The following is a 12,371-nucleotide window of genomic DNA, read 5'->3' as shown; positions in this document are numbered from 1 at the left end:
AGTGAAAGAGATAGGCTAGAATAAACTTACTCCAACTTGGCTGGTGCCCAAATTCATATATTCTTTTTTATATGCCAAATACTATATAATACAATTAAAAAATTTTTTTAAATGGTCCATCCCCAGAGGATCTCATAGTTCACTGGAGAAGACAGATGCTAAACCCACTGTTTAAGGGAATTTGGCTCCATACGGAGAAAAGAAATAGGGTCAGAGGTAAAAGGAGACAAAGAGTAACACTGAATGAAGAATTTTTTTGTGGGTTCTTTTTAGCTTTTTGGTGTTTTGTAGTAAGACTTAGCTAAGTGGGGTTTATAAGTTCCCCTAGCCAAGAGTTAGCACACTTTAATTGTTTTATATTTATTTAGAATAACTTATTTATGCCTTCCTCCTTGGATACTAAGCCACATGAAAGGAGGTCTATATCTGTGGGTCACCCTTGTGTCATTTCACACAGTAGGTGGTTAAGATATGTTTACTGACAGATTGCAAAGTATGGGCATTTATTTGTTGCACCAGGTGCTGTCAGAGCTCTGCCCATATCCTCTTGCCTTTTACTTCAGTGTATATCAACCCAACCTCTAATTGCTCCCGAATTTCTCTGCTTGAGGTCTTTTTCAGGCTTTGAAAGCATGTTTTGTCTACCTGCTTGGTAGGTAGTTGGTGGCAGGAAATTACTATCTGCTAGAAGAAAGCCTCAACCACTGACTGACAGAGCTGGTTTATAAAGACTCCTGGCCCTTCCCCCTTGGGAGGGTTAATTCTGTGTCCTGTATCCTACGGTGACTCTCAGAATTTCCCCAGCAGAATTTAGTTCCGCTGGCCCACACTGGTAGGTGGTTCGATAATGCACAATTTATTGGCTATCTTTTCTTCTCTGACTCCTTTTACCATCTTCTTTTGGTAGTTCTTTATCCTCTGATAACAAACCACTTTCACCTAAACCCTGATTTCAGGGTATGGCTCTGGGGCAATGGAAATTAAAATGTCTGCATATTCTATATACGTAGGGATGGTCTTTTATCAAGAAGTTTCTCTGTAGCTTGTAGAGTGGGCAGAGCACTGGACTTCATGCCAGATGGTCCTACTTCATCCACATACCACCAGGGAACCTTGAACAAGTCACTTGATTACTCTGAGGCTCAGATTTCTTCATTTGGAATGTGGAATTTATAAAATACACCTCATCATATTCTTGGGAGAATAAAAGAAAATAAAATAACATAATATATGTGCAGAAACTTATCACAGAGATTAGTGCATAGTGAGTGCCTAGTGCATTAGTGTAAGCTGGCTGACTGTATTAAGAATTCTTTCTTGTGCTGTGAATCATCATGCCTGCTTTATTTTTTTTCCCTGATGTGGAGTGGGGGTTGTATTAACATGTCCAGTCAACATCAGGAATTGCTAATGGTGGGGAAATGTTGGAAAGCTTGTATTGTTTCATCTTGAGGAGCATGCTTCTAATTAGCCAGAGCCTGTTTTATTTCAACATAAATGAGCAATGGCTCAGTGGATGGTCCCACTATTTCTGAGTCTCAATGTGCTCCAGAGGAAATGTACAACAAACACTTCAGAGAGAGCACATCATCTTTTAATTTATGTGGATTTCTCTTTTATTTGAGAATTGTTCCATGAAGTTTTCATGGCTTCACAGACTTTGAGGTCATAAAGAAACCCTAGTGATCAAGAACAGTCAGACCCCATTGTTTTGCAGTTGGGGAATCAGAGGTTCCAGTAGCTTCTTTTCTCTCATAGTATTTCAGAAACAATGACAACTCTTTTCAAATATCTAAAGGATTAATAAATGAGAGAGGAGGTAGTCTTATTTTTTTAATGTTTTTTATTTATTTTTGAGAGACAGAGAGAGACAGCGTGAGCAGGGGAGGGTCAGAGAGAGGGGGAGATACAGAATCTGAAGCAGGCTCCAGGCTCTGAGCTAGCTGTCAGCACAGAGCCCAATGCGGGGCTCAAACCCACGAACCGTGAGATCATGACCTGAGCCGAAGCCAGACGCTTAACCGACTGAGCCACCCAGGTGCCCCAGGAGGTAGTCTTATTAAAGTGACTTCAAAAATTAAGGATGGCAGGAGCATTTGGAATTCTACTGAAGAGGGAAGAGTCTACCAGCCAGAGCAGTTCAGCAATGAAAGAGATGACTAAATAGATAAGCTCACCATCACTGGACCCATGCAAGAGGATAGTGAACCTATACAGAGTGCTCTACAAGGAATTCTTGCTCATGAAAGGGTGACCTACTTGGGTATTCAAGTACCTTCCAACTTTATGATTCTACAGTTTGGGGGTTCCTATAGGAAATGCTTACATAGTACAGAGCTTTTAGTATATGTTCAGTGAAAATGAGGGGGGATTGGTTACTAGCAAACCCCAATGGGTCCTCTCAGGTTACCCTAGAGATCATTAATTCTCATCTCTCTCCTATGAGTCCCCTGTGTTTTTTTCATCAACACTCTATTTATGGCCAGTTGATCCCATTTCCAAGCAAGCTGGAAGCTCAGGTGTTTGACACAGGATGGGAATACAGGAGGCCAGGCCTGACCATGGGGATGAAGATGGCTACAGCCACCATGTGGGTGCACCTCTTGAACCTCCCTTCAAGAAATAACCTGCCATTCAGCTGTCAGGAGCAGTGAGCCTCCAGCCTCCAGCCCTTGGCACCTTTAGGTACCTATGGCAAAGAAAGGAACAAAAGTACACATCCCAAAGAAGGAGATTCTGAATCATCAACACATATGAGGAGACTGAGAAAGGAGGAAAGAAACCTGAAGACTAGGGTGTGCTACAAAGACCAGAGGGCAGCACTGAGGCTTTGAGAAACAAAGTCTGGAATGATCCCTTGAGGAAAAGAGCTGGGGGACCCCCAGCCACACTGTCACTGCTCTTCAGACAGGTACCATCTATTAATGTTTGGCCTTTAAAGAGGCTACAGAAAGGAAACTATCCATGCTCGATCCATCAACACATCAACTGACTGTTCCAAAGCACAAAACATGGACATAAACAATGAGCTTCATAAACATGGAAGCTCTAGCTTTTAATGAACAGATGATAAAGACAGCCAATATTTATTGCATGCGTAATATGCATTGGGCACTGTTCACTGTTGTAAGGGCATGGATTATCCATTTCTGAGGTTCGAGCATCTGAGAGCAGCTTGCTGGATCATTTTGACTCAGGGTCTTTCATGAGGTTGCAGAGAAGTTGACAGCCAGGGTTACAGTCTTTTCCAAACTCACCTGGGGCTGCAGGATCCACATCCAAGATCATTCCTGTGGTTTTTGGCAGGTCTCAGCTCCTCACCGTGCTGGCCTCTTCACAGGGCTAGGTGACCTGGCAGCAGGCTTCCCCTGAAGTGAATGATCTAAGATAGAGAGGTCACCAAAAATGGAAGCCACAGTCTTTCATAATTCAATTTCAGAGGAGCAATGCTTCCTTTATACCATATCTTACAGCCATACAGCCCAACCCTCCTATAGTGTAGAAAAGCTTCCCACCAGGGCATGGACACAGGGCACAGGGGACACTCAAACTAGCCTGTCTTGGAGGCTGAGTACCACAACCTCTAGAGGAACAGTATGACGTAGATATTTTACCAATAAGGACGGAGTCACAGTCTCAACTGAGAGTCTATGTTCCTCATCATTATGCATACTGTTTCTCCAAGTGGAAAACTAGGAGGCAGAGAAGGAAGACGATGGATGTGTTTAAACTTAATCATTGTGGGTAGTTATGAATGCCATAGGTGGTGATCAACTATACAGAAGTATGGAGCTAAAACAGCAATTCCTCCTTATCAAGGATAATCTTTACACCAAAGGCACAGATAAAGAATTATTTTCCCCTTGAGAGACTATTGAATGCTGAGAATGAACTGAGGGTTGAGGGGGAAGGGGGAGGGGGGAAAAGAGGTGGTGGTGATGGTGGAGGGCACTTAAGGGGAAGAGCACTGGGTGTTGTATGGAAAACAATTTGACAATAAAATATGGAGGAAAAAAAATAAAATAAAATAATAGAAAAAAAAAGAATTATTTTCCCATTTACCAGATTTCAAAATGAATTTTAAAAGATTAAGTGCTTTGCCCCTAGTTGCACTATCAGTACACGGTGGAGTTAAACTCTGCTCTTCATTTCTAAGTACAGGGCTCTTCTCTGTGCAGCGGCTGCTCTTCCCACCACCCCAAGGGAAAAATTGGTGTCTCAGATTCTCTGCAGTAATAAATAAGGTAACATAAGTGGAGAAGAATACCTAGAAACCTGTAAATTGGTTAGGTATGAGGTAAAGAAGGCCTGAAATAAAAAAGGAGAATTTATTGGGGTTTTTTTTTTCAGTGTTTTTTAAAGTATAATCTACATACAGAAAAGTGCAAGAAAGTGTGTGGCTGCTGGAATTTCGTACACAGAACAAACCAAATGAAAAAGCAGCCATTTCTGTTCACCCCAAATCTCCTTTGTTTCGACTTTCTGTCACCAACCCTCACAGAGTAAACCCCATGTGGACTTACACAATCATACATTCATTGCACCTGCTTTTGTAATTTATTTAAATGTAATCTTATACTTTCTGTAACTTTTCTGCGACTGGTTTATTTAACTTGATCTTATGTTCATGGCACTCATTCATACTGTTACATCGACCTGTTGTATAGTATTCTAATGCATGACTATATAATTTATATATCCACTGTACCAGAAGTTGGCAACCTACATTCAAATTTGGCCCACCTCCTATTTCTATACAGCCTGCAAGGTAAGAATGATTTGTGCATTTTTGAAGGCTTAAAAAAAATCAACAACATTATTTACAACAGCCAAGATATGGAAGCAACCCAAGAATCCATAATGGATGAGTGGATAAAGAAGATGTGTCATGTGTGTGTGCACACACACACACACACACAGAGGAATATTACTCAGCCATAAAAAGAATAAGATCATGTCATGTGTGAAAACATGGATGGACCTGCAGGGTGTTATGCTCAGTGAAATAAGTCATACACAGAAATACAAATACCATGTGGTTTCACTTAAAGTGGAATCTGAAGACCAAAACAAATGAACTAACAACAACAACAACAAAAACTTAGGCACAGAGAATAAACTGATGATCACTGCATATGAGGGGGAGGGGTGTGAAATAGAGATTAAGAGGCACAAACTTCTAGTTTGAAAATAAATAAGTCACAGAGATAAAAAGTACAGCAGAAGAAATACAGTCAATAATAGTGTAATGATGTTGTATGGTGACAGATGGTGACCATGCTTCTTGTGATGAACACTAGATACAGATACAGAATTGTTAAATGCATACCCGAATTGTCAAATGTATACCTGAGGCTAATATAACCTTCTATGTTAATTGTGCTTCAATAAAAAATTTAGAAAATGAGTGTGCTAACAATGCAATGAAAGAAAAAAATAATAAATCCAAAAAATGATACTGCATGACACATAAAAATTACAGGAAATTAAAATTTTTCTCCATAGATAATGCTTTATTGGGACAAAGCATGCTCAGTCTTTTTTCTATAAGCTAGGACAATGACAGGTAGGCAGGTGCAACGGAGGCCTTATCAGTCTTCTACTGCTTTGCACTGTTGTTGGGACACTACAAAGAGAAATGAAGTAATTATAAGGTAATTTTGCCTCTTGGCCCGTGGAGTCTGAGTACTGATGACCTGGCCTTTCACAGAAAAGTTTGCTGAGCTCTGGGCTATTCTAGTGATGGGCATCTGAGCAGTTTCCAGTTGGATGCTATTATAAATAGTGCTGCTTTGAACATTCTGGTTGGTGTTTTTGCTGAACATCTGAGAACATTTACTTTGGGCCCATACCTAAGGGGTAGACTTGCCAACTAGTTGACTGGGCTCAGCTTGGAGGGGACTGGCAAAGTAGCTTGTCCTCATTTGGCACTCCAGCTCTCCGTGTATAAGGACTCCAAGTGCTCCATATTTTCATCAATAATGGATATTTCCTGTCTTGTTCGTTGAACCACCTGGTGAGTGGGTAGTGGCCCTGTGAGCATGGTTTTGAAATAATCATTACAAGCTCTGATTTTTTTTAGGTTATGCCAAAAGCTGTCTCAATAATTTCACCTCCATTATAACTTTATAGACAAGTCCATTTTACTGATGTGGAAATAGTATTCAGCAAGGCTGAGAAACTTGAAGGTCAGTCTGATATTAAGTGGCAAAATGAAGACTCAACCTCAGACCTGATTGACTTCACAGCCTACATCTCTTCTACTGCACCCCGTCATCCCGTCAAGTGACAATGTGATAAGACATTTCTCCCTTAGAAAGTATAAGCCACTGTAGGGTCTTTAACCAGACCTTTGTTAGGAAACATTTGTTAGGAAAAGGGATACAGCGGAGCTACAAAATGTGGGGATGGGGAAAGGATGGGCAAATAGACCCCCGTTTCTGCTGCCTCCCGCTACAGCGGTTAACTGGATGCTTTTGGTTTCACTCCAGCCCTCTAGCTGGTTATGTGTATTGTATGTTCTGACAGCTGAGGCCCGTGGTGAAAAATGATAACAGATTTGTATTCTCAAGATCATCTCCAGATGCTGGCCAGAAGCACCTCTGGATTCATGAAATATTTGCCTTTAGTATTTCTTGAAGATGGATGATTGGGGGGGAAAAAAGTTCTAGGAACATTTCAGTATAAATCATGGGGGATTCCTTTCTTTGGCAATCTGGAATGCATTTCTCTATTTCTGTAAGAAGAATAATGTGTGTATTAATAACTTGGTTGGATTGGAGTCTGGGTCAACATGAGATGATCACGGAAATCATTATTGATGGTTTCTCGTAGCCAAACAATCTGTCCCCCCAAACCTGGAGCTTGCCATCTGCAGGTGAAAGGCCACACTGGAGTCATGTGCACGAATCCTGTCCCCTCTGTCCCATCTGCCATTCCCCCACCCAGTTTTTGGATTTGGTTGTTATGGGGGTTTTTTGGTCTGGATTGCAAAGCGCTTATAATCAGGTTTATTAATGTCCCCACTGCTTCTGCACAAGCATTGTAGTTGACTCTAGAGTTGTCCCTGCTAATCTGCTTAGGTCATTGCTCGATCAAATACTTCTGGGGACTCATTGTCACCCATAGCAGTGCTTTCCACTCTTTTTTGTTTAGCTGAAATATAGTCACGTTTTTATCTTTTTGAGTCTGCACTGCCACACAGGAAAATTGCACTGATTTATGAATATATGTTGTTTACATTTATGTATATGATGTCAATTTATGAGTTTATATATCTCACATATACATTTTGAAAATACATATTTCTCCTTTTTAAACATTTTTTAATGTTGATTTGTTTATTTTTGAAAGAGAGAGAGAAAGCGAGTGTGAGCGGGGGAGGGGCAGAGAGAGAGGGAGACAGACTCTGAAGCAGGCTCCAGGCTCTGTGCTGACAGCTCAGAGCCTGAAGCAGGGCTCGAACCCACGAACTGTGAGTCATGACATGAGCCGAAGCCAAATGCTTAAATGATTGGGCCACCCAGGCACCCGTGAATATACGTATTTCTTAAAGGATGAGATAATCCATACCAAGTGTCAGCAAACGTTCTCTGCAGAAGGCCAGACAGTCAAGGTTTTAGGCTTTACAAGCTATAAGGTCTCTACTGCAACTATTTAACTCTGCTACTGTCACACCAAAACAGCAGTAGGTAAATAAATGGGTTTGGCTGTGTTCCAATAAAACTTTATTTACAAAAACAATCAGCAGGCCAAATGTGGCCTATGGTCCATACTTCACAGATGCCTGGTATATACCTTTGGCCACCCCAGATGTGACGTAAAATTTAATTCAGGAGCTCAAATACTTCTGACTTTCTTGTTCTATCCCTGATGTCCTTCAACTTTGTTCGCCCTGGAACTACAGTGTCCTGTCCTGCAGATGACTCTACTACTACTAATATTAAAATAAACAATGGCCCACTGCAAGGCCCAAGTTTGACAGGTACAGTCCAAGCACCCACACAGAGAACCTTACTCATCTCTCTTGGCTCCAGAAGGAATTCCCTAGAAGGAAAGCACTGGCCCAACTTTGCGTATTGGAACTTCTCATTCCAATAACACCGTATTCCATGGATCTGCTACCACAGCCACTCAAAGAGAAAAGGGGAAGTTTCCCCAAAAGCCATATAAGCAAACAACCTCCTCAGGTGTCTTCTACCTTAAAGATAAGCACAAAGAAGGAAGTGATAACATGTCAGGATCATTTGCAGAAAGGAGAGCAGCGGTAGTTATAAAAAGAATATGACACATACATTGTCATATATTGCTATGCGCCTACTGTGCACACAACACAGGTGCTTTTTTTAAGGCTGCCTTTTTCAAACTTCTTTTGGTACTTTTGTCAGAATGAATGGGTTATTTTGTGCTATGATAACAATGCTAAAAATCTCAGTAGCTGTAGGAAACAAAGATGGATTTCTTAACTCACACTGCAAGGCTATCATGAGCTGGCCCAGAGCTCTCTGCTCCACCCTTTCCATCAGAGGTACAAGTAAACTGATTATCCCCTGACTTTCTCCAATAACAAGGAGAAAGGGAAGTGCTGACTCATGCAATGGTCTTTAAAGGTTTCTTCCTGGAAGCGACACACACAGCATTTACTCATATCTAATTTGCGTAAGCAGTAAACTTCAAAGGGTCCGATGTGCAATTAGGCCGTGTGCTTGGATTGTGCTGCTGGTACCAATTACATGCCGCCTTTCTGTGAAAGGATTACACATCCCCACCCACCGTCATCTGACTGGAGGTCAAGTGTTCTTCCCCACTTCACTGACACCAGGCTCGCCCAATGAAACAGAAGTGGAAGTGATATGCATCACATTTGAGCAGAAAATTCACGGCCGTCCACATGTTTTTGTTGTTGCTGTTTTCTCTGTCATAAGAATGATGCATCCCAAATAAAAGTTGTTCCTACAGCATGTGTTCTAGATTAGGAGCCATGTTCTACCTACAGCCCACAGGTAATACCCATGAGAAATAAATTGTTGTTGCTGTAAACCACTGATAGTGTGGGGCCGTTTGGTACAGCAGTATAACCTAGAAAAAGATGACAAATACAGAGAAGCACCAGAAATATCAATAAATAGCCCTAATGACTAGCATGGCTGCCAACATTTTTACTTTATTCTGCTTTGTACACACACACACACGCTTTTTCAAAGGGTCACTCCAAAAGTCTAAGCACTGTAGCATGCAGAGTTCAGTGCATCTGGATGTGCCCAGTTGGGTAGGACTACCAAAACAAACAGCAGAGACTCATAGTGTGAACAACAGAAATGTATTTTTGCCCAGTTCTGGAAGCTAGAAGGCAGATCAAAGTGACGGCAGGGGTGGTTTCTCCCAAGGCTTCTCTCCTTGTCTTGTTAGATAGTTGTTTTCTCCCTGTGTCATTACATGGTCTCCCCTCTTGCCCATCTACATGATCACATTTTATCTTAATTAACCCTTTAAAGAACTCATCTACAAATACAGTCAAATCCTAAGGTACTGGAGGATAGGATTTCAACATATGACTTTCAAAGGGACACAGTTCAGCCCATAACACTGGGTAATGTGCAGCAATCTCTTCATCAGAGGTGAAAGATGGTATCTTCATTAGGTCCAGATGTGGCTTCTCGTGAGCCAAAGACCTTTGTACTATAAAGACAAATTATCTATCCTCCACACACCCAATATACGACGACAGAAAAATCAAAATAAATAATCCCATTTAGAAAGGGAAACTATAGGAGACATAGTGCAGACAGTGCCCCATAGTTAATCTGAAATCCTACTGGGCAGAAGCCTTGAAGGTCCCTACTTAGGAGTGGGGAATGTGCCTAAATCATGCCCTGACTCCGCACCTGAGGAGCAGATTTCTTGTATTTTGTTCTCCATTGTCCTTGGCTCTGACCCCTGGAGATGATTCCCTTTCCATCATTCTTTTTGGCCACATCTGAGGTAGGTATTGGGCAATACGTTCTGAGGTTGGTGAGGGGGCAAGGGGCCGAATCTGTTTCATCAGCCTACTGTCTGCCCAAAGAACCTGGTGATCCCAGGGATTATTTTAAGTTCAGATAGTCAGAATCCCTTTTAACATAGACAAGTTTGTTGTTGATGTTATTGTTATTTGGGGTTATTTTTTGCCTGTTTTTGTTGGGTTTCATTTGGCAGTACAACTATATCAAAAGATTTGTCCATCTCCTATTTCTTTGATGGCAGTCAGCTTTATATGTAGGTAATTCACAGCCATCACACTTTTGGAGAAAAAATTATTTTGCATGCAAAAAGAACATGAATCTGGGTGGTCAAAGAGAAGCCTTATGAGATGAACTGTGTCCCCCTTCACAAATTCCTACGTTGAATTGCTAAACTCCTTATAAGAAGAGTTGATAAAAACACAGAGGACCAACCAAGTGAAGACACTGACAGAAGATGCCCCTCTACAAGCCAGAAAGAGAGGCGTGAGGAGGAACAACTTCACCAACATCTCGATCTTGGACTTCTACCCCTAGAACTGTGAGAAAAGAAAATTGTTGTTGCTGAAGCCACCCAGTCTGTGGCACTTTGATATGACAACAAACTAATAGTCCCAATAAAATATCAGCAGAAGATCTGAACAGACATTGCATAGAGAAAGAAGAATTGACATTACATGTATGAAAAGATACTCAACATCATTATTAATCACCAGGAAAATGTGAATTAAAAACATTGATGCCACTCCTCACTAATCTGAATGGCTATAATTATGGACTGCCAATGTCAAGGGGTGGGAGCGAGAAGAGAACGGAGAACTCTCTAACACTGCTAGTGGAAATGCAAAACAATAATTCTACCTTGGAAAAGTACTGAGCAGTTTCTTAAAAAGTTTAACACCTTTCATAATCTCCAGGAATTCCACTCCTAAGTATTTACTCAAGCAATTAAAAACATTTTTTGATGTTTATTTATTCTTGAGAGAGACAGACTACAAGTTGGGGAGGGGCAGATAGAGATGGAGACACTGAATCTGAAGCAGGCTCCAGGCTGATGTGGGGCTCGAACTCATAAACTGTGAGATCATGACCTGAGCTAAAGTCAGATGCTTAACAGACTGAGCCATCCAAGCACCCCTTTAGTCAAGTAATTAAAAAGGAACGAATTACTAATACACAAAATGGGATGGGAGAATCCCAAAATCAATATGCTAAGTGAATAAAATTATAAACAACAGAATTCATACTGTATGACTCCTCAAATCAATCTATAGGGACAAAAATAATATCAACTGTAGAGTTGAGGGATAGGAGAAAGGATGAATGGCAGAGAAAACTGAGGAATCTCTGGGGGATGATGTAAATGTTCTGTATCTTCATGGGTGTGGTTTCATAGGTCTATACAATTTTCAGCTTTCAATAGATGACAAAGTTTAAAGAGATGCAGTGTAATGTACATAGATAATACCCGAGGAAGCTTAGTAAAGAAAACATTGAAATTCTCCCTATGACTTGTCTAATGAATGCCATGAAGATTTATTAATATATTTTCATCTAAGAGTTTTATAATCTTAGTGTTTCCATTTACGTCTATGCTCCATTTTGAGTCAATTTTTGGATATAGTAAGAAGGTGCCCAACCCCACTGTTTTACATGTAGATATCTAGTTGTCTCACTTGTGGAATTAATTATTCTTTCCCCATGGAGTGGTTTTGGCACTCTTATCAAAACTCAATTGGCCATAAATTCAAGAATTTATTTCTGCACCCTTAGTTCTACTCCTTTAATCTATATATCTATCCTACACTAGTACCATTCTTCATTTTCTTTCCTAAGTATCCTGGCCAGAACCTGAAATACAATGTTGAATAAATCTAGCAAGACAGAACATTGTTGTCCTGTTCTTGATTTTAGGGATAAAACATTCAATCTTAATGATGATCTTATATGGAGGTTTTTGAAGATGCCCTTTATCAAGTCACTAATGATTCTTCCCAATCTTAGTTTTCTGAGTTTTTACTACAAATGAATGTTGAATCTTATTAAATCCTTATTTTGAATCTACTGGGATTATAGTTTAAAATCTTTTTTTTTAATTTTTTAACATTTGTTTATTTTTGAGAGACAGAGAGAGACAGATCATGAGCAGGGGAGGGGCAGAGAAATGGACACACAGACTTAGAAGCAGGCTCCAGGCTCTGAGCTGTCAGCACAGAGCCTGATGCTGGGTTCGAACCCATGAACTGTGAGATCATGACCTGAGCCTAAGTCGGACGCTCAACCAACTGAGCCACCCAGGTGCTTCTAAAATCTTTTATTATGTTACAATGCTGAGTTGTATGATTAATTTTCTAATGTTACACCATTCCTGAA

The 12,371-nt window shown here is 40.7% G+C and overlaps 1 long non-coding RNA gene across 1 annotated transcript in view; it reads right to left on the bottom strand.

Annotated features, from left to right (window-relative positions):
* Nucleotides 1-3,070: 3,070 nt before the first annotated feature.
* Nucleotides 3,071-12,371, bottom strand: part of LOC115299479 — a 33,704-nt gene continuing 24,403 nt past the window's right edge. Inside the window, exon 3 of the long non-coding RNA XR_003912197.1 lies at nt 3,071-3,382. This is a non-coding gene — a long non-coding RNA (uncharacterized LOC115299479). The remainder of the gene's footprint in view (nt 3,383-12,371) is intronic.

This window comes from Suricata suricatta, chromosome 8 (genome assembly GCF_006229205.1).
Source record: "Suricata suricatta isolate VVHF042 chromosome 8, meerkat_22Aug2017_6uvM2_HiC, whole genome shotgun sequence".
Taxonomy (NCBI): Eukaryota; Metazoa; Chordata; class Mammalia; order Carnivora; family Herpestidae; genus Suricata; species Suricata suricatta.
Note: the sequence above shows the minus strand (reverse complement) of the source record. Positions and strands in the feature narration are given on the sequence as shown.